This window comes from Ambystoma mexicanum, chromosome 4q (assembly GCF_040938575.1).
Source record: "Ambystoma mexicanum isolate Mex_15411 chromosome 4q, UKY_AmexF1_1, whole genome shotgun sequence".
Classification (NCBI taxonomy): domain Eukaryota; kingdom Metazoa; phylum Chordata; class Amphibia; order Caudata; family Ambystomatidae; genus Ambystoma; species Ambystoma mexicanum.
The window spans coordinates 33,555,487-33,574,777 of record NC_090928.1 but is presented as its reverse complement, the minus strand read 5'-3'; the positions used below and the strand labels follow the sequence as shown (position 1 = coordinate 33,574,777).

General features: G+C 43.8%; 1 protein-coding gene across 16 annotated transcripts in view; it reads left to right on the top strand.

Annotated features, from left to right (window-relative positions):
- Nucleotides 1–778: 778 nt before the first annotated feature.
- Nucleotides 779–19,291, top strand: part of EPB41L2 (erythrocyte membrane protein band 4.1 like 2) — a 1,866,207-nt gene continuing 1,847,694 nt past the window's right edge. For 7 of the 16 annotated variants that reach the window (XM_069607389.1, XM_069607400.1, XM_069607393.1 and 4 more), the window contains exon 1: nt 791–925. The gene's annotated coding sequence lies outside the window, so the exon portion shown is untranslated. Of the gene's footprint in view, nt 926–19,291 lie in introns of all 16 variants that reach the window. The other 9 variants (XM_069607399.1, XM_069607386.1, XM_069607397.1 and 6 more) reach the window with 3 other exon arrangements.

Here is a 19,291-nt window from a genome sequence, read left to right as displayed (position 1 = left end):
GCCTGGGAGAGACGAAAGTTAATTAAAGAAGGAAAAGGGTTACTGTCAATGGAGAGAGGGCCTCAAAAGTACTGGGACGAGGAAGACTTATGTGGAGGTACCAAATACTATTAGGCATGTATGTATTTAGCTACCTGAAACATGGCCGTCTTTAGAAGGCAGCTGCATCCACATGAACGTTCTAGTGTTTATAACTACAATGTGGTACCAGCTCGGCGTGAGAACTAAAATATATAAAACATTCCGTGACGATTACTGAGAATTAGTGACCATCTTGGGTCTATATGCTTTAATATTTTACTCGAATAATAAAACAATCTCGCTACGTAAATTATATAAAACATACTGTCCTCAAGAAAAATATGACACTGCTTGCATGTTTAGTTGTTCCAATAAAGCACTACAACACCAGTAAACCATAAAGAGACATTTACCGACACAGATTCGTCGAAATAACCTAGATCAAGCCATCAAGCTTTAAAAGCTGTCGTTGGTTTTTTAACTGCAGATGGCGCTCTGCGATTAAGTGTGACGTTAATCCGTCACAGCAGAACCGGTGTAGGTACGTCCGTAGAACCTCCCTCTTCAGACTGGCTAGAATTCGTGGTGGGCGTGGTGCGATTGTAAAGGCCTGAAAGCTTCCAACATAGAGCTGACGTCACATAGGAATGGAACGGCTGGGTCTCTGGAGTGGAGGAACCCTATACATGGAAGGCCAATCGGAGTTAGTTATGGGCGTGGTTTGTGTGTTTGTGAGGCGGTGCTACCGTAGAGGGGCAGGCTGTTGCGCATCTGACCGCCCTCCCATCTTGCAGTCGAAGGGGGAATTTCAATTTGAAGATTACAGACACTAGCGCATGGAACAGCGCCTCTGACAGTAGCTCACAACCAGAGCCTCGACTCCCATGTTTGGGTACGGCAGCAGGTGAGCCTCACTGCGCGCTCTTCCTGGCATGCTTAAGTAGATAAATCACAGCCCCAGGCACCACCCGTGGGGGAGGGGATGGTATGCCCGCCTCCTCCTCCGCCTAGTGCGTATAGATGCTGCTGTAGTTTTGCCTATTCGCCACATCCTTCAGAGTGTGTTCTACCGGATGACAACATATACCATAGTTCTCCTACTGATTAACTGCGCAGATTGCGAATTTCAGTTTCCTTCAAGTATACACACAGGTGTAACCTATTGGAGAGGGCATGCCATCTCTTCTGTACTGCGAGCTCTAGGTTCGTCCCTGCGCTCTCCTTGGATTTCGCGTTGCTCCAGGCAAGAGAAACTCTTGCATTTCTGAATATTGTTTAATTCTGTCCCAAAACGTGATCGATGACCCAGTAGTGTCATATCTAAACAAGCCTCACCCGTTACATTCCAAAACAGTTTTTAACCTGATCTTAAATTTTCTATCCACCTTCAGGCTGAAGTCCTCAATCATTCCTACTTTTTGATTTGACACTCCAGCCATCTTTCTGCATGTTCTTTTTCAAACAAAGTAGCTCTAGCTTTCCGCGTACCAGAAATAATCTATGATCCCTTGAATGACAAAAGTCTATATAACACACCATGTTTGAAGGGCACATTCTAGAGGATGGGCTATTGATTGTGTGAGAGCGCAAGGACGAGGGCTAGATAGGTGAGGTCTTAGCAGATCTCTAGTTTTAGCTTTGAATGCCATGAGATTGGACAATTTGAATCATGTCTGATATACATCTTTCCTTCAAGTCAGGGGCAGGGGGTTTGGGCGTGTGATTGTCATCACCAGAGTGGGATACAGCCCACGCCAACCAACTTCCTACTCCCTGACTTTAGCAACTTCTTCCTGTCAGCATACAGTATTAGAAACCGGCTAAACTCGGGAAGCATAGTTTACTAACATGGAATCTATGTTTCTGTTCTGCCTCATCCAATGCTGCAGCTATGCATCTCTATACTGCATGGGCAATATAGTGGTTTGGAGGTCGATGTTAGGGTGGGCTACAATTTCGCAAAAAAGAATTTCAGGATTTCTATGTGTGACTATATTTAGAATTTTAGTAGGGTGCGATTTTTATTATGATGAAAATCAATTTGTTAAATTTGCTCTTGGTAAATGTCATTAGGTACAATACCTCGAAAAAACTCTGCAATAGGGTGTCCTAGTTTGAAGTATATGTTTATTCGCTTGCCTTAAGTTGGAAGTTTACACGCAATGTCCAGGAAACAAACATTGCCCATGGTGGAAATAACAGCAGTGCGTGGTACGAATCACAGTAACACAACCTAGCATACGGAATTATGGAATGGCGCCTAGCGTTGTATGAATAACCATGATTTTGCCGGCCTTTATTCTTTACAATTTGTCTCTGTGTAGTTTATTATTATTTTTATATATAAATTACGATGTATATTATACCATTTTAACGTTTTTATTAGTTTGTACATCGTTGCCAAGATTTGATTCATGAGGTGGCATTGTTCCCTGACCTGTTTAACGAAGAAAAGATAATGCCTCAGTCTTGTATTTGATGGTGTACTTTGATGCTACGTTAAACCCTTTTTATCCTCTTTAAACTGTTTGGATTAAGGTCTTCGGACATTGGAGTGTATAGTTTGCGCTCTAACGTTTACAGTAGCAATCGCATGTATGCTAGCAAGGACGAACAACGGAATTTCTAGGTAGTAGAAGCGTGTTCTGTTTTCTAGTGTCCTGAAATGTCGAGTGTACACGTGCACTTTAACTGGCATTCCTGTTTATCGTGCATCCTGGATGGCATGTTGAACTTTCTGTGAAGAATATAACATTGCGTGCAAAGGGGCCGTGGCACTAGCGGGTCGCAGATGTTCGTGTTTAATTTTCATGTGGATTGAGGCACGTCTGAAAAGGGAATGGTTTGCTTTCTTCGATGTAAACAGAAGTGATGCAACGCAGAGAAAGCCAGGCAGTCTTGCGTGGTTGACCCAGAATCGGCCATGTAGGCTTCTGTAAGCTATCTACAGATAAAAGGTTACTTTTAAGATAGAACACTCCAAGCATGATTTTAAGACCATTAGAAAATGTACTTGATTAATGACGTAAACGTCTATTGCACATGAGGCTGCACAAACTTTGAAGGATACAGTGGTAGATGTTCGATCTGATTTGAATGTTTACTAAGCCTTTAACTTTTTTTAGTTTTGGCTATTAAGCGCCACCTACAAGCCAAAACCTTTGCATTCGAATATAGCTATTGAAAAAAGGTCATATGAGGAATACAAAGCTTGTACGTGTGACTGCCCAAGCCCATTCCCAGCCACTTCCTGCCCCTCCCGGCCCAAAACACATAGTCCTGGGGTATGTTTGAGCTACCGTTTATCAATCCTTACCATCAAAATTTGGGCTTGGAAGTGGCTGCCAGTGTTTTTTCAAATCAGTCTTGAGAGTTAGTGACCTAATAGGAGCTGTCTCAACTGGTGTAATAAAAATGTCATAGCAAGCCACGTGACTTATAAACACTATGCGTGCCCTTCATTGAAGTCTTGTTCAAAACAAGCATTGGCAAATTCAACAGTTTTGGCTAGCGTATAAATATTAGGCATTTTCCAGGCACTGCTATGGCCAGGTACTTGCATCATTTTGTAGCTTCTCCCATGTGTGGCCAGTTAATACCACAATGGCAGTGCATGCCAATGCTTTTTCCCATGCCTACACCAAAGCCAAAACTGTTGGCATTGCCAATGCTTGTCTTCTGTGTTGTAATTATAGTTTGCTTACTTTTAAGAAAAGTTCTCCCTGAGTAATTAATTTGCTTCTTTGGGCTTTGGCAGATTTTAGACGGGTACCTTCCCGTTTCCTTATAACAGATGAGTCGAGAGTTTTAGTCTTAAAGACCTCCGATTATGGACAATCGTTACGTCTTCTGGAGGTTGTTCAAGAAATGGGGTGCAGTTGTAGTGAGTCGTCTTCCCTCGAGTAGTCTTACCTCCACTACCCGACCTCCCCTGGCGTTACAAAATTATTTTTTCAATTAGCAGGCCATTGTCCTACTGTTTGGTGAAGAAGACGAATAAAATGATTTCAACAATGTACACAGATTCCGATAGTGCAGAAAGCTGTACGTGACATAACGTTGGTAGCACTTTTCTGGCCTGAAAGTCACTCCTGGATAACTGTTTAATGATTGCTATGAGCAAAACTTGCTTGGGACGAAGAGTCCGTCCTTCAGCCGGGTCACCTGATAACGTCTGAAGCCAACACTGTGGCAGACCCTTAAATGCATTTTACTGAGCAAGCGATGCATAATCATCACAATCCATGATTATGGAATGGCCACTTAAGTTAGTGGTTGGTTTCTAACATTTCTGTAGAAGTGTCATTTTATGGTGTTGTATTGGGGTGTCCTGTTAGACTGAAAGGATGATAATGAGTTAGATAGTAGATTTTTTGTGAGATCTATTGTGTTTCTTAGTGCTTTTGTTGAGGCTGTGTGAAATGAATTCTTCACTGATGACCTAATCGGGGTTTTAGGTTTGTAGTTCTGTGTCAAAATTGTACTGTGGTGTAAACCTTTCACCCAGACACATTGGTTTTCCGACATTCTGTTTTTATTGAAAAATCTCGTACCTGCACTTTCCATTTAATCGTAGTTTTTATCGTGTGATAAATGCACCTGTCCACTGTGATTATGAATTCTAATTCAAGAGTTGCTATTGCCACAGCTACCTTCTTCCCACGTATTCACCATGCACACACAATCTACACATTCAAAGTGTTCTGGCTAAGTGTTTGGTGAGCAAGTGAGCGAGGAGGAAGTTTTGGATTTTGCTCCCCGCATTAAACAAACTTAAAAAGAAATTGGATTTCACTTCTGCTGCGCAAGGAAACCCGAGGAAAACCAGTGCTGGTTCCTTTTTAAATCAGGCTTGTCAAACCATTTTGAATTTGGGGCCGAAGCATTAACTTTTGGTCACACGGTGGGCCGGCGAGCCAACACCCTCGCCCAAAGCAGTATATTCAAAAGCGATGGTGTGTGACCTTTGACACAATAGCATCACAGGCATAGCCATGCAGTCCCAAAGATAGCTTTTGGTGCCAGGGGCAGTGATCAAAGGTTAGTTTCTTGCGATTTCTTCCAGTGTGTATGTGTTGATATTTCTCTGAAATACTGGGGGCGACCGAGCGTAGCCAGGGAGCTATAACAATCTAGGGAGGGTTTAGGGGGGCCCCCCCCAGATTTTATTTCAAAATATGGGGCTGAAATTGTGCATTTTACAGCAGGAAAAGTGACTAAAAAGCCATAAGTTTACAATCAGTTCTAAAAGGGAACATGTACATTCCATGTCACCAACAGCAGACAAGAACATTGTAGAACAACAATATATATATATATATATATATATATATTTTTTAAAATCTTTTTATTGAGTTTATACATATGACAGCAGGAAAAAACGAAACAATTCAACCCCCCCCTAATCCCTTTCCCCTCCCCCATCCCCAAGGAATCCCGACCCCCCCCCCAATGTCCCTCAAAGCAACAAAATTCCCCTCCCCCACACCCCTCACCCCACGAACATAACTCATCCGGCTTGAAAATCCAGCAACTTAAGTCTCTGAGGTCGCCATTGCTCCCGAAAGTCCCCCTTCAAATAGTCCAAGGTCTCTCCCCATTCCGCTGCAAAATCCCCAAACTTATTTTTAGCTGCATATGGTGGACCATTCTAAGGACACTATTTCGCACATTTTTCTTAACCAGTCTTGTTCTGTTGGGATCTCGGTGCTCTTCCACCTCTGGGCAAGAAGAGCCATCGCCGCCAATATGAAGATCATTCGAGCTTTACGTCGCCCCACTCTCATCCCACCCTCCCCCCCGATTCCGGGCCCCTGTCCAAGAGGATCCCCTGAGGGTCCTGCCCCTCATCTTACCCCAGAGCCTGCGTAACAACCACCCAGAAAGACTTAATAACCGGGCAATCCCACCAAATATGAGCCACTCTCCCCTCTTCGCCACAGCCTCTCCAACACCTATTTGAGACCCCGGGGTATATTGCATGCAGACGAGCTGGCGTGTAATGCCAACAAAGAACACAACACATTTTAATGATCAATGTGTCCACAGTGTAAGACAGCACTGTCACTTATGGAACACATTGGCATGCTGGTTGTGCCCAAAATATGCCTCTGTAGCAACAGGTCTATGCTGGCTGTTCCCAGTTTAGGCCAGCATTGTTCTCTACAAAGCATGATTGATGCTGCCTGAGCATGTGCAGTGTGCCAAATACATATGCCAGCTTAGCTCTGTAATACACATTCATTACTTCTGTAGTAATGAAAGAAGCATAATCCAATTCCAGGGGGCACCTGAGGCAGTAAAAGTCCTCCCACATGACCCGGTTTATTGGTCAGACCCAACATTGCAGAAATAAATAAATTGTGTCCACGGACCAGACAAACAAACATTGAACAAATAAATAAACCGGGCAGGGGAGCCGACTTATGAATTTCCCTGGGGGTGCCCAATTATAGGAAGTGACATCACCAGCAGTTATATGACCGCATTTGCACGTAGTCGCCAACTTGGTGCGAGGGGGTGGAGGGGTGCAGAACAGTGGAAACATTGGCTAGCATGTACTGCATATACTAAAGTCAAGTAAGAAGGAGGTTTAAGCCTTCCAGTTGCATTCCAGTAGGCAAGCACTGCCCCTACTCCACCCCTCTATAATTATCCAGTTTGTAGTAGCCCTCAAAAGGCAGAGCAACACAACTAGGATGGGAGAACGAAATGCCATCACATCCTGTGAGTGTGTCGAACCTCAGAGCAAAGACTGTGCGTGTGCCTCCTACCATGGAGCACAATCTCACTAATTTGGTGCAAATCTCGCAAGTGGGTGCATGGGAATCCCATGTGTGTGTGTGTGTGGGCTGCAGACCCCGGATCACTTGCTCACTTCTTCAGGGTGAAACTCTGGCCAAGGCAGTACTGTCCCAACGATGAGAAGTGTCGTATTTTCACATTAACTATGCTTAAGCACTTTGGGTTATTGAATAGTGCTGCTACATTCTGAGTATTTCCATCCCTTTAAATATATTACCTCTTGTATAACTACAACAGTGTTGAGTTATTCTGATGATGATGAAGATGATGTTAGACTTGCTCAATACTATTGGTTCTGTATCATTAAATGTACTTCAGATCTTCAGAGTCTCGGGAGGATAGCTCGGGGGCAACATGCTCGCCTTGGAAGCAAGACGACATGGAGCAACACAGGTTCGATCCCTCTGGGTATATTACGGGCATTATAAATAACCAATTAAAATAAAAATAAATCTGCTGAGAAGTTCTAGGGCCTTGTCAATAAGAGTGTAGCAGCTCAACTGAGAAGTGCTGATGTTGTCCCATCAAAAGTATAGCAGCCCCACTAAGATGAACTAGCACTGCCTCAACAAAAGCATAATATTACAATTATAGAAGACCTGTTTAGCGAGCTAACTGAGGAGTGCCAGCATTGCCCCATTTCAAATATGGCAGCTCTAGTAGAAAATAGATTAGACAGCCCTGCTGAGAAGTGCTGTTACTGCCTCTATAAGTAGCTCTGCACCATTAGGCTCGGCAAGTACTGTCCCATTGAATGCTATTACACCGAACAAGGTCAACAGTATGGCAAGGTCTATACTGGGTTCTATGTCATAATTCTGCATTTTGAAGAACAAATACAAAAAAAGACCCAATTTATTTCGGCCGATTTTTGGGGTCAAATGGTTGAATTATCACATTTTACTGCCCACCCACCCCGCTAAACCCCCCCCCCAAGAAAGTGATCCCACCTCACCCCACACTCCCACCCTCTCCCACGCTGTTACCTTCCTTAGAATTCAGGGGGTTTACCTCCCTCAACACCTCTGTTCCGCGCCCATAGCATAGCATTCACCCTCACCACGTACACACTCAAAGACATGCAAAGTCTCATTTGCCCTCTCCCTGCCACCTCCCTCTGCAGATGCAATGCACAGATTGAAATTGAGGGACAGACTTGCTTTGCATCTGTTCCTCCATTTCTACTTGCTTTGCATCTGTGCCTCCATTTCTAAAAATCGTTTTGGTTTGGGTGTATGTGTACATATGTGCACCCCTCTTACCAACCCAAAACGATTTTTAGAAATGGAGGCACAGATGCAAAGCAAGTCTGTCCCTCAATTTCTAAAAATCTTTTTGGGTTGGGTTTACTTCTATATCCGTGCACCCGGGTGCACAGATGTAGAAGTATACCCAAACCAAAACGATTTTTAGAAATTGAGGGACAAATGCAAAACAAGAGCATCTTGCTTTGCATCCGTCCCTCAATTTTTAAACATTGTTTTTTACCCGGCTTTTACCCGGGCTGCCAGAGAGAGACACAGTATGGATGGAACAAAGGGTCATCCATACTGCGTCTCTTCTCTCCGGCCCTGGGGGGTTAGGGGGCTCAGCCCTGACTTAATTCTGGCAGCGGGTGCCTGGGCCCCGGAGCACCCGCGTACTCGGCGCCCCTGAAACCGGGCCGTGGTCTGTAAGTGCACCAGAGGCAGTTACTGGCCACGGCCTGGTTTATTTATTTATTTGTTCAATGTTTTTTGTTCATCCTCGCGGGCCTCATGAAATGGCTTGGAGGGCCGCATTGTGGTTCGCGGGCCATATGTTGGACAACCTTGCTTTAAATCTTCGTGTGGAGGCGTTGCCTTTTAAAGACCTGGGTCATGCGTAGCACCTGCGCGAACTGTTCTGGCTAAGTGTTTGGTGCTCGGTGAGACGTGAGTACGCGATGCAACCTGTTTTTCTGCTGATCTGTTCATTAAAACCCCGGGCCACTTTTGTATAGGAAGGTGAGTCGTGGGGGACAGCGGGGGACGGTGATCACTGATTATTGACGGCAACGTTTCCTTTGGCGTATTCTAGAACTGATTCCAAACAACATCGGAGTATACAGAGATACAGCCAAACAATTCTAGTTAAATAAAGAGTCTCCTTGATTCATATTGTATATCGCATCTCCAGGAGGAGGGGTTCGGGGGGGGGACTCTGGCGGCTCCTTAAACTGTGGGGCGTTCCCCGTGCCTGAGAGATTTTGGTATACCCACGCGCTACTGCTTTAGTGATATGAAGTCTAATCACCTTATTCACTGACTGATCTTATCCCCTTGTGCATTCTTAGGTCCGGGGACTGCGGGGTGCGTCTGTTGGCTTCACCCTTTGACCCGCACTTATATAGTGTGTCGGTACTTGAGCAATTCCAATGAGATCAGGCTTACGTAGTGGGGCTGGCCTGCTTATGCCTGCACAGGAGCATATGGTGGTACCATGTGGAGTAAGTGGAATCCTGTTGGGGGACCACACAACAACATTATTGAATATTCGAAGCCCACCTATTTTGGTGAACACATCTCTTCCACTTGAAACAGGAGTCACATTTGCTGCTGATGATGAATCAAAAGCATTTGAAGCCCAAGAAACGGCCATTAAAGTTGCCTATATGCCTGGAAACCCACCCCCTCCTCTTGAACCAGCTGTGACTATCTGTAATGGAAAGAAGGAGGTAGTGGTTAGGGTGGAAAGTTTCTCTATCCTGACCAAGACACCCCAAGTACATAAGAAGGGGTGGCAGGGGGCATCCTCTAATGTATTAGCATCTCGGGCGTCCAACTTAACCCTACTCTCCAGGCCAATCTCTGGCCAAAGGGTTATGGACCATTACTTTGTCAAATCTTCCACAACAAGTACAGAGATTAAATCTTTGCCAGCACTGAAGGGGACAGCAATGCTTGACCATTCGGTGATGGCTTCACAGCCCGATTATGGGGGGCTTAGAGACTTGACAGACATCAGCATTATTGAATTGGCTGACCAAGCGGAAGGTGAATAGGAGGCCCTGAATATGGAGCTTTCTAAACTGCAGCCACCAAATCCTTGTAATGCCCCCACGTTTGACTCTCCAACTCCCTTGGTTGATGTAATAAACCAAGAATCATCCCTCCATGACCAAGAAGATCGACAACCATCTTCCCACAGGAGATGGCGCAGGAGTTCATGAAGGCTTCTCTGAGTTACATCATACTCTGAGGGAGGTCGATTAGCGTATTCGCCTGTCTCACCCCACTGTATCGGCCTTAAATATGGTGTTAAGCTCTTTTGTTGCTTTATATGACACCATTTGGGCGGAACTGAAATCTACTAACATTACCCTAGCCGATGTTACCCTAAAACTTGAAGAGCTTGGGTCTGAGGTTCGTTTTGCTAATTTGGGGATAAGGGAGGAGGAGGAGGAACCTAGGAATGAGCAGCAGTCGAAGGTAATTTTTGACAATGACCTGGGGTCTGTCATTGAAATCTCAGACGATCTAGGATCAAACGAACAGCTGACTCCCTCGGAAGTGAGCTCTAAACAAAGTGAAACTGATCCTCAAATTGATAACCAAGTACAGGGTACTACTGGTACTGATGTTGGCATCATTGATATCACTAATGACCAATCCCTTGTTGAGGAGGAGGTACAAGAGGCCATGGAAGGTGAAGGGGGTTTATCCAAAGGGCAAACGAGCTCCCCGCTTCCAAAAAAAACTACTACTGTATTGAAGGGTAAAGCGTCGAAGCGGAGAGCGGGGGCCAGGAAAAATAGAATTCTATCTCTGAGAATGGCCCACCGCACACTGTTTCGCACTAGATTGTCTCCTGTACCGGAACAAGTGATTCCAATCCAGGAACCTGTGTTAAATGCTCAGATTATACCTGAGAATGTACCAACTGTGCCTGATGGGTTGGATGGCGCACCTACACCCTTAATTTCTATTACAGAGCCATTTGTAAAGAGTGTGGAATTTTTAGAGGGTAGAGGGGCCCCCAATATGATTCTTGGTCTGAGGTTGAAAGGCTCTCCCGCTATTCCATTTCCTTTTCCCTATTCTACCGGGGTTTGGGTTGAGCAGGGAGGGGGCATTCACAGATTTGGCCCATTTTCCAGTCAATTACAGTCTATTTGGGGTCCATAGGAGGGAGCAACTACCTCTGTCCATCCGCCAGGGAATAGTGTGGAAGGAAAAATAGTGCCTTTATGTACAACAGTAAGCCCTTTGGTTGACTTGAACGAGGCAATGACTGAGGGCCCTAGAGGGGTAAATGATGATCTCCGCCCTATGTCGGTTACAGAGGGTACTTCCAACATACAATTGCTACCCCGTGTCCCAATCCCATTTTGACCATAGATGTGGTGGCAGGTTTGGAATGGGAAAATCAACATTCCTCAAAGAGGTGGTCGACCTCCCCCCTGAATCTAACTATCCCAGAGTTTCGGCCTGAATGAAGGATCTGTTGCAGCGTCTTCATTATCCTTCAAGTGCTAATGTGAGAGAACTCACCAAAGCACCTGTTGGGAATGGTGATTCATTGCATGGTCCTCTAAGTGCTCCATCGAATAAATATTCCTACTCTGATGCCCTGAAAAGTAAAGTTGATACATGACATACTGAGAAGGGTGGGGGGGTCGCAAAATACATCAAGTTAAGATACATTGTACTTTGTGCTTATATTACCGGATTTGTATGAACCGGCCAACATTTTAGCCATTTTTGCGGCTATTCCAAGCTTGGCTTTGGTGTCATCGGCTGATATTGGGAGGGTTTTCTTCACAGTTCGAGAGGATTTGAGCACTAGTATTATGTTTATATCCTCTCCGCTGGTAAGAGAACTAATTCTTACCCAAAGCGAAGCATTGGCAGGATTGGGTTTTGAAATTTCTCAGATACAAGAACCAAGTAGGGGAATCCATCAGAATGGTGTGAGCCAACCCTCCGTTAGCCTACCTTAGGTTGCCGCTATTTCTGATAAACTGGCCCAAAGTGGAGTATTGAATGATATGGATTGGTCATCTATCATCTCCTCCCTATGGCAAAAATTGGTCCCATGAGAAGGATACCTCTTTGGGTGACCATTGGAAGAGTATAGCGTTATGTTTGAAATCTTGGAACACCCGAGGCAATGTTCATCTTTTTGCTAATACTGTGTGTATGAAAATGTTGAGAATGGCCAATTCTATTTGTCTGCAGGAGACATGGTTAACTTCGGCACCCACTCTGGACGGATATAGTTTTTTCATCCAATCTGCTAGAGATGGGACGGGGGGTAGACCCTCGGGTGGCCTCTTGACTGCAGTGGATGTCTCTCTTGGCCTCAGTGGGGTGGTAATTGCAGACCTGCCTTTTGGTGCTTTGGGGGTTGATTGTAGGTCTGTAGAAGGATCGATATATCCTATTGCTCAATATTTATTGGCACAAGGGTATTGAATTGGTTGATCCGTTTGTAGACGGGCTCTGCCGGGTGGTGGATGTGTGGATGGACTCTGCCGCGTGGTGGATGAGTGGATGGAAATTCACCCAGAGTGTAAGGTTGCAGCTATGGGAGATCTAAATGCAGATTGCGCTCATCCTCATAAATTGTGGGAACTGGAAGAGATCCATGGGGGTAACTCAGAGAAGCAATCTGTTGGACAGAAGTGGAGAATAGGTCTGGGCGGTAGGCGGCTGTTCCCTTTGGTGGGAAAAACCATTTAACCACAGAACATCAGTGAATGGCATACATGGCCCAGATGGGACAGCTCATCCTTGATTATATTTTTGTAGACCCTTCCCTAATGAACTCTTGCCTACCATTTCAAATCTTTAAAAACAATTGGAGCGACCATTGCATTCTTACGGCACAATTTAATTGGGTTCTTAATATTAGGAAATGTCGGCAAAAATTACAATTGATCGCTGAGGCAGGGCGCAATGTTGTTAAATGGACTGAACCGAATATTAGTTCTCTATATATCACGCACTGAACTGCTCGACCTACGATTGGAAACTCCAAAATTTTAATGCACCTGAGTTCCAATCGTTTGGGGGTCAGATGATAGACATGATGGTCCCGAGGAGGAGAGCAATCGGCCTTAGTCAAGTTAGATATGCCGACTGTTATAATGTCAATGTTGCATCCGCAAAAAAGATCTTACAGAGATCAGTGAAGCCGATTCAGAGTACCGTCCAGAACGAGGTTACCCGTAGGAAGCTAATTGGAAGCTCAAGCAATCATATAAAAACTACTACAAATCAATTAAGTCTGTAATGTTTCAGAACGATGCAGAAAAGATGCTTGGGACCCTAACTGCTGCCGATGTAAGTGCATGGATTGAGTTCTTGGGGGAAATATTTGGGAAATCCTCTATTGACCCTCCACTGGTTTTGGACTTAACTAGAGAAAACGGATGGAATCCCCAAGTTGAATTAGGAACCATCCTAAAACTGACCTCCAGATGTAAGCGATCAAGAGGCCCTGGACCAAACGGCCTCACAAATAATACCTTCAATGACAATCCAAATTTATGGGCCCAGTTGTTGCGCTTGGAGTTCAGTGATATATTGTTCTCGGGCGTGAGCCCTGTATCTTGGAACACAGCTCATGATGTCCTGCTCTTCAAGTGTGGCAGCAGGACTGACCCGGCGAATTATCGTCCGATTTTGTTAATCGATGCAGACTGCAAGATCTTTTCATCCTTCCTGCTGTCACACTTGGAGGAGTGGGCACACAAGTGTCACCTGCTGGATCAATTCCAGATGGGGTTTAGAAGGGGCCACTCGACCAATATAAACAGGCTTGCCCTGACGTGCGTTCAAGAGACTGCGTGGCTGACACCAGGGGGTTGCGCGTACATGGCCTCAATCGACCTGACGGCCGCGTTCGACCGGGTTGACCAAGGCAGACTATGGCAAAAACTAGCCAGTTGGGGCCTTCCTTCTGGGCTCTTGAGGCTAATCAGCGGGGTTTATGAAAATTGTGGGGTCTGGGTTCGCTTGAATCAAGGAGGTAAACTTTCAAGGGGAATTCGATTATTTTAGGGGGTCAGACAGGGTTGCACATTGGCTCCCTGGCTATTCAACCAATACTTTTCAGATGTAGCCATCTCGTTAATTAAAGAAGGACTCCTTGCCCCTAAGATCGGTAAGGATAAAATTATTTGCCTTGCATATGCCGATGATCTATTGATTTTTGATAACACCAGGGTGGGCCTGCAACGGTCTCTGACTAATTTTGAAGCTTATGCTAAAGCCAATTGGTTAACAATCAATCCTTCTAAAACTCGATTCTATCTTTTAGGAAAGCAAGGGTAAAGACTTCTGGCTACATCGGTAAGCTGGGTGAGACTCCCCTGAAATTGGTTAAGACCAGTGCGATATTTGGGGTTCAACCTTTCAGCCTATCTGGGCACTAAGGTATTAATTGAACCCATCTACTGCTTGAAGCGCAGGTGGTCAGGATTGACCGAAAGTTTGGTACGTTTTCCCTGAAACCCGCTCTGATTTTCTATGAGAGTAAAATCATACCCAAATTAATTTATGGGCTGGAATTGCTCTCTGAGAGAGTGAATGATACATTGAACCGTAAAGAAGGCCGCATTTGGAGAAGATTGCTGGGTATGCTGAATGCGACTACGATCTCTGCAATTAGGTACGAATTAGGTATTGTATTGATGTGGGCATGGGTACAGTGGGCCTGTATATCCCTGTTCAAAAATTAAAACTGGAATGCCAAATACACTGTACCATCTGATGGGTAGAAACCTGGATCTCTCGTAGACACTGATTTCTTTAAGGGATCGATCGGAGGCCATACTTGAGGAGATTGGGATGTACATAGAGATCTTGATTTCTAACCCTGTGTCTGTAAAACATGCATTATTCAATTTTGATTGGTGTCAAACTGTCGATAAATTTCACTCTTATCCCTCTTTACTCCATTTGAATCATGAACATGGAGCCCGTGGCTCGCCTTCCAAGGTCATTCTACAATTTTCGGATAGACGGTACCGAGGTATTGTCCTTGGGGCCAGATGGAACATCCTGCCAACTAGAGACATCGTAGTCAGAAGAGGGCTGATTTCGGCGGATTGAGTTAGATGCAGTTTTTGCTTGGCAAATGAGGAGCCCTTAAAACATCTGGTTATGGAGTGTGTGACATTACATCCACTTAGGGTTAAATACCTGGAGCCCCTCAATGTCAACTCCATTATATATGAAGAAGTTGGCATGGAAACAATGTCTGAGTATTCAAACCATTCATGAGGGCTTAGCTCTGTCCGGATTTATTAAAATTTTACATTTATTACATAGAGCAAATTTTTTTTCTTTTCTTTTTTCATTCTGAAAGTTATTTTTTTCAGGTAGAATTTATTATAATATCTTTGTATTTGAAGTATTTACTATGTTGGAAATGACTGAGTATAAAGTTTGGTCATAATGACTATTGTAATAATTATTTTCGTTTTCTTTTACTGTATTTTTTTCTTTTTTTGTTTGTATTAATGGTACAGATGATTTGGAATCTGTCTTTTACCTTTGTGAACTTTTTTTATTCTTTTTTACTTGTCTTTGATGTTTTGTAAAGGTTTGAATAAACCATATACAATAAAAAAAATTCTACACATAAAGTTTAAGAGCTATTGTACGCAGTTGTCAGAGTATACTGCCACTTGCAACTGCCACCACAGTCTGAGGTAGAAAGCGTGTGTATTTACTTTAAAATGTCATATTGAAGAATATTTCCCACAGCTGCACAGACTTTGATCATCTGATCTACAACGCCCGTAGGTGACTTCGACAAAACAGCCGATGGGGTTCAGGGAGACTGTCAGAGAAGGCGAAGTGAAGTGGGCAGTGGATACCATTTCATTAACCTCGATATATGGATACAATGAGTGGCAAGCTCTGTCAACTTGTTAAAAATCAACTAGCCATTTTTTAATATTAAATGACAACATTTTCAAACTTTTAACATCCTTTCAAAGGGTTAGGCATGGTCTGACGGTGCTCCGTGTAGTTTGGTGTTTCTATGCACTCCTCTAGTTTGAGCTTCTGTAGGGCCCTTCACCACCTCTCTGACACTAATTGTGCAACTAATCACAGCAAATGCTTTGGAAACCACCAGTGCGTGGAGTGCTGCTGCAACCACATGTCTAGTTGCTTGGACTGAGGTAGAAACAGACTTGTGGATAATGAGGCATCTCACAAAATGACAGCAGACTTTGCATTTAACATCAGAAGTGTCTCTTACCGCTAGGATAGACTGGGCTGGAGAGACCGGCAGCGCCACAGCAAACTAGCGGCTGAAAGCTGAGCACCTTATTGATACTGATTCAGTGTATTTTTCATGATTGGATAGGTATGTCCTGCGCCCAGCCCATTTACTCTCTTGTCCTAAAACCAGCCACAGGTCTGTAGGCAGCTGACCATATCAGTCCCATTGGGGGAACCGGAGTAAATGTTCTCCTGTAGTAGACTGCACACTTTGCTGTGTTCCAGAAGGAGACTACTACCCTTACAGACATCTTCTGATAATAGTGCAGTGCTGAGGCTTGGGTGCGTGTAAACTTAACACCTTATTGGTGCCTAATACTATAGACTGAAGTTGCACCATAGTGACACCCCATTCCTGGCTGATGTTGTGTGAATTGGAGACTTGCTTATTATGGTAGAGCTGACTGCTGATTTCTTTTAAAAATGTTTTTTTTTAATGGATTCTTTTGATCTGTCAGGTCCGGTGTAGACCATTTCACCAAAGTTTGCACTCTGAAATTTGTTCTGCAAACACCCACTCAGACATTTCTACAACTGGGAGGAGCTGTTCTCCTTTCCACTTTGAAGACTTCAGCAACCCACTATTAAAAGCTGGATTGGTGGTGCCATTATCTCACTTAATGGCCGCTCAATAGAATTCCAAGGAGCCTGCCCTTTAAATGTGTGATGGTGGCTCATGCTCATAAAGATCGATTTGCCCCCCCCACCATTGAGACGAGTCAAGCACATACAGCAAATAACGACCTGCTTCTTTAACTGAATGAAACAAAGCTCTAGATTCAAAGCAGCATATCTGAACTTGGGGACACAGTCTCTAAGTTAGACCAACAAATGGACATTCAAATTTATTGACGAGGTTGAAAATTTGAGACGTGAACAGAGGTTCAAATTATTTTAACTGGCAAAAAGAATGGAGGTGTTGGAATCCAGTGTTCCTCAATTCAGCTCAAACAGGTGGACACAGAGAAGTGTAAAGGAAAATGCAGAAAAAGATCATTTCTCTAAAGGAAACTGAGAACAAAAGGTGTTTCTATAGGGTAATGGAGGCATTGTTCAAAAGCTTGTTTTGTTAGATTTCACCTCTTAGTTGCGACCATGATGGAAAGGATTCACCTGCTACGTGCAAAGAACTGTGTGCACACCCCAGAAACAAATTGTAACCGTTTCTTAGGATTCAAGAGACTGGGTCAATGAGAAAGCTATGCAGAGAAATATTCCTATTAAAGTTGGATTTTCGGCATATCCCAAGAGTTCAGCAGGCCCCAGAACATTTGTTGGAGTTTTAGAACAGAAATGACCAATTCCAGGATTTCAGCACAGTGTCGTGTTCGTGGGTCCCAAACACAGAGAAAAACATGCACTTGTATATTATAACCTTTCGTTTGTTTATCGTATCTTGCAATATATTTCATTGAAAATTGTGCAAAGTGTAAAACCAATGCAATCCCTTATTCTGAAATGCACAGGTAGATCTATGTGTAATATGAAAGGGCAAGGGTGCTTTAATATTGTACCTTTTAATGAAGAATAGTATGTGGCCTGCACAAAACCGGTAGAAAGGAAGGCAAATGAAAAAAAGTTGATTTTTAATTTATTTAGTACACACTTACATTCATTAAAGCTGCCCACACGCACATACATTGAATGCTGCATATACACACAAAGATTTGAAAGCTGTGCAAGCACATATGGAGACGTGAGACTATCCTGCACCACATTTAATGTAGAAAAAGTACTCTCATTCTATAAATTGTGGGCGTCAGTGGTGAAAAATGAAGACTGTATTTGATGCCTCGTGTTGAAATGTTTTGGTGAAGTTAAGGATTTTGAGAGACCTTTAGTGACAGAAATTGAAGTGTATTTAGAATTTCTATTATCTTTTGGACTATCAAATATACATACAATCAATTTTTATTGAAATGTATGCTTGTGAGTGAAATGGAGAGATGCATGCCAGCAGGTAAAATGTGGTTTAGCTGACCAGTTGTTTTCGCCTTTTAACATTGTGATGACCTCTGTGGCATTAAGATGGAGATCACCTTGGTTTGAATTTGACTTTACTTTTTGTAAATAAGTTTGAGTCTGCTTAAAAAATGGACTGTTCTTTTTCCAGAATTGTAGGGTGTGACTGTATGAGTGGGGACATGAGATTAGTCATGCCACCCGAATGAGCACTTATTTAAATTTATCTTCACAGAGCAGATCTCAATGCACCATCATCCACAGAATACCACATCACGTACAAGCTGGAGACTTTAAAGCTTTATGTCTAGGATCGGTCTCACCGTGTATTGCGACGACCAGATGAATTGGACATGGAAATGAAAGAAACTCATTGAGTTTACTCAAATCTCTCAACAGAAAAATGACCTTGTCCTGGACGTGCACACCATAGTATTTCTACTAAGTGAAAGAGAACATCAAGTCAACCGATCAGAATCTTCCAATCCTGCACAGGGATGAACAAATACAAGTCTATCAAGATTGTTCTGTTCCATTCTTCTAAAATGCAATCCCTTTCATGAAGTTACTAGACGGCTAAGGCAGGCTGCAAAATGTGCACTAGCCATTTGCTAGTGATATTTGACTCTTGGTGATTAAGAAAGGCTTTGCTGTGTGTATGTATATAATGGAAGTGGCGATAAATGTGAAACACTGATTGAAATTTTGCAGCACCAATGGGCTGCAATGTAGTTTAAATTGAGGCCAGAAGCAAAGCCTGTTTTTGCACCGGGAGGGTTGGGAGAATTTCCCTCTAATGCCGCAGCCAAAGATTGTGCTGCCGGCCCTAAGACACCCTGGGGTGGGTCAAGAGAGGGAAGGATGCAGGGAAGGACATAGCTGTGAGGATAAATGGGATTTGTCATCGGCCAAATCGAATTGTCTTGCCGGCCCGCATTGTTTTTCTGCTCTTCTACCTTGTTTGAAATGGCCAAATAGTACGCATACTGTTTTGCTTGCCATTTTATTTTTTCGAACACTTTCTACTTTTAGGGGTGAACATTTCAAGTTTCAAGCTACTAACCAGGCTTGAAAGTCACTGGCCCCCTCAATTCTATACATGCACAGCACAGCATTTCTTACTGACCCTCCATTATCACTAAGCAGTGGATAGTGACAAGGGTATATTTTGAGGCCTTAACAATCCGGCGGGGGTGTGTGGAGGGTGTTGAAGGGGTGGTGGTGGCCCCCCAGCCAATGAGGAG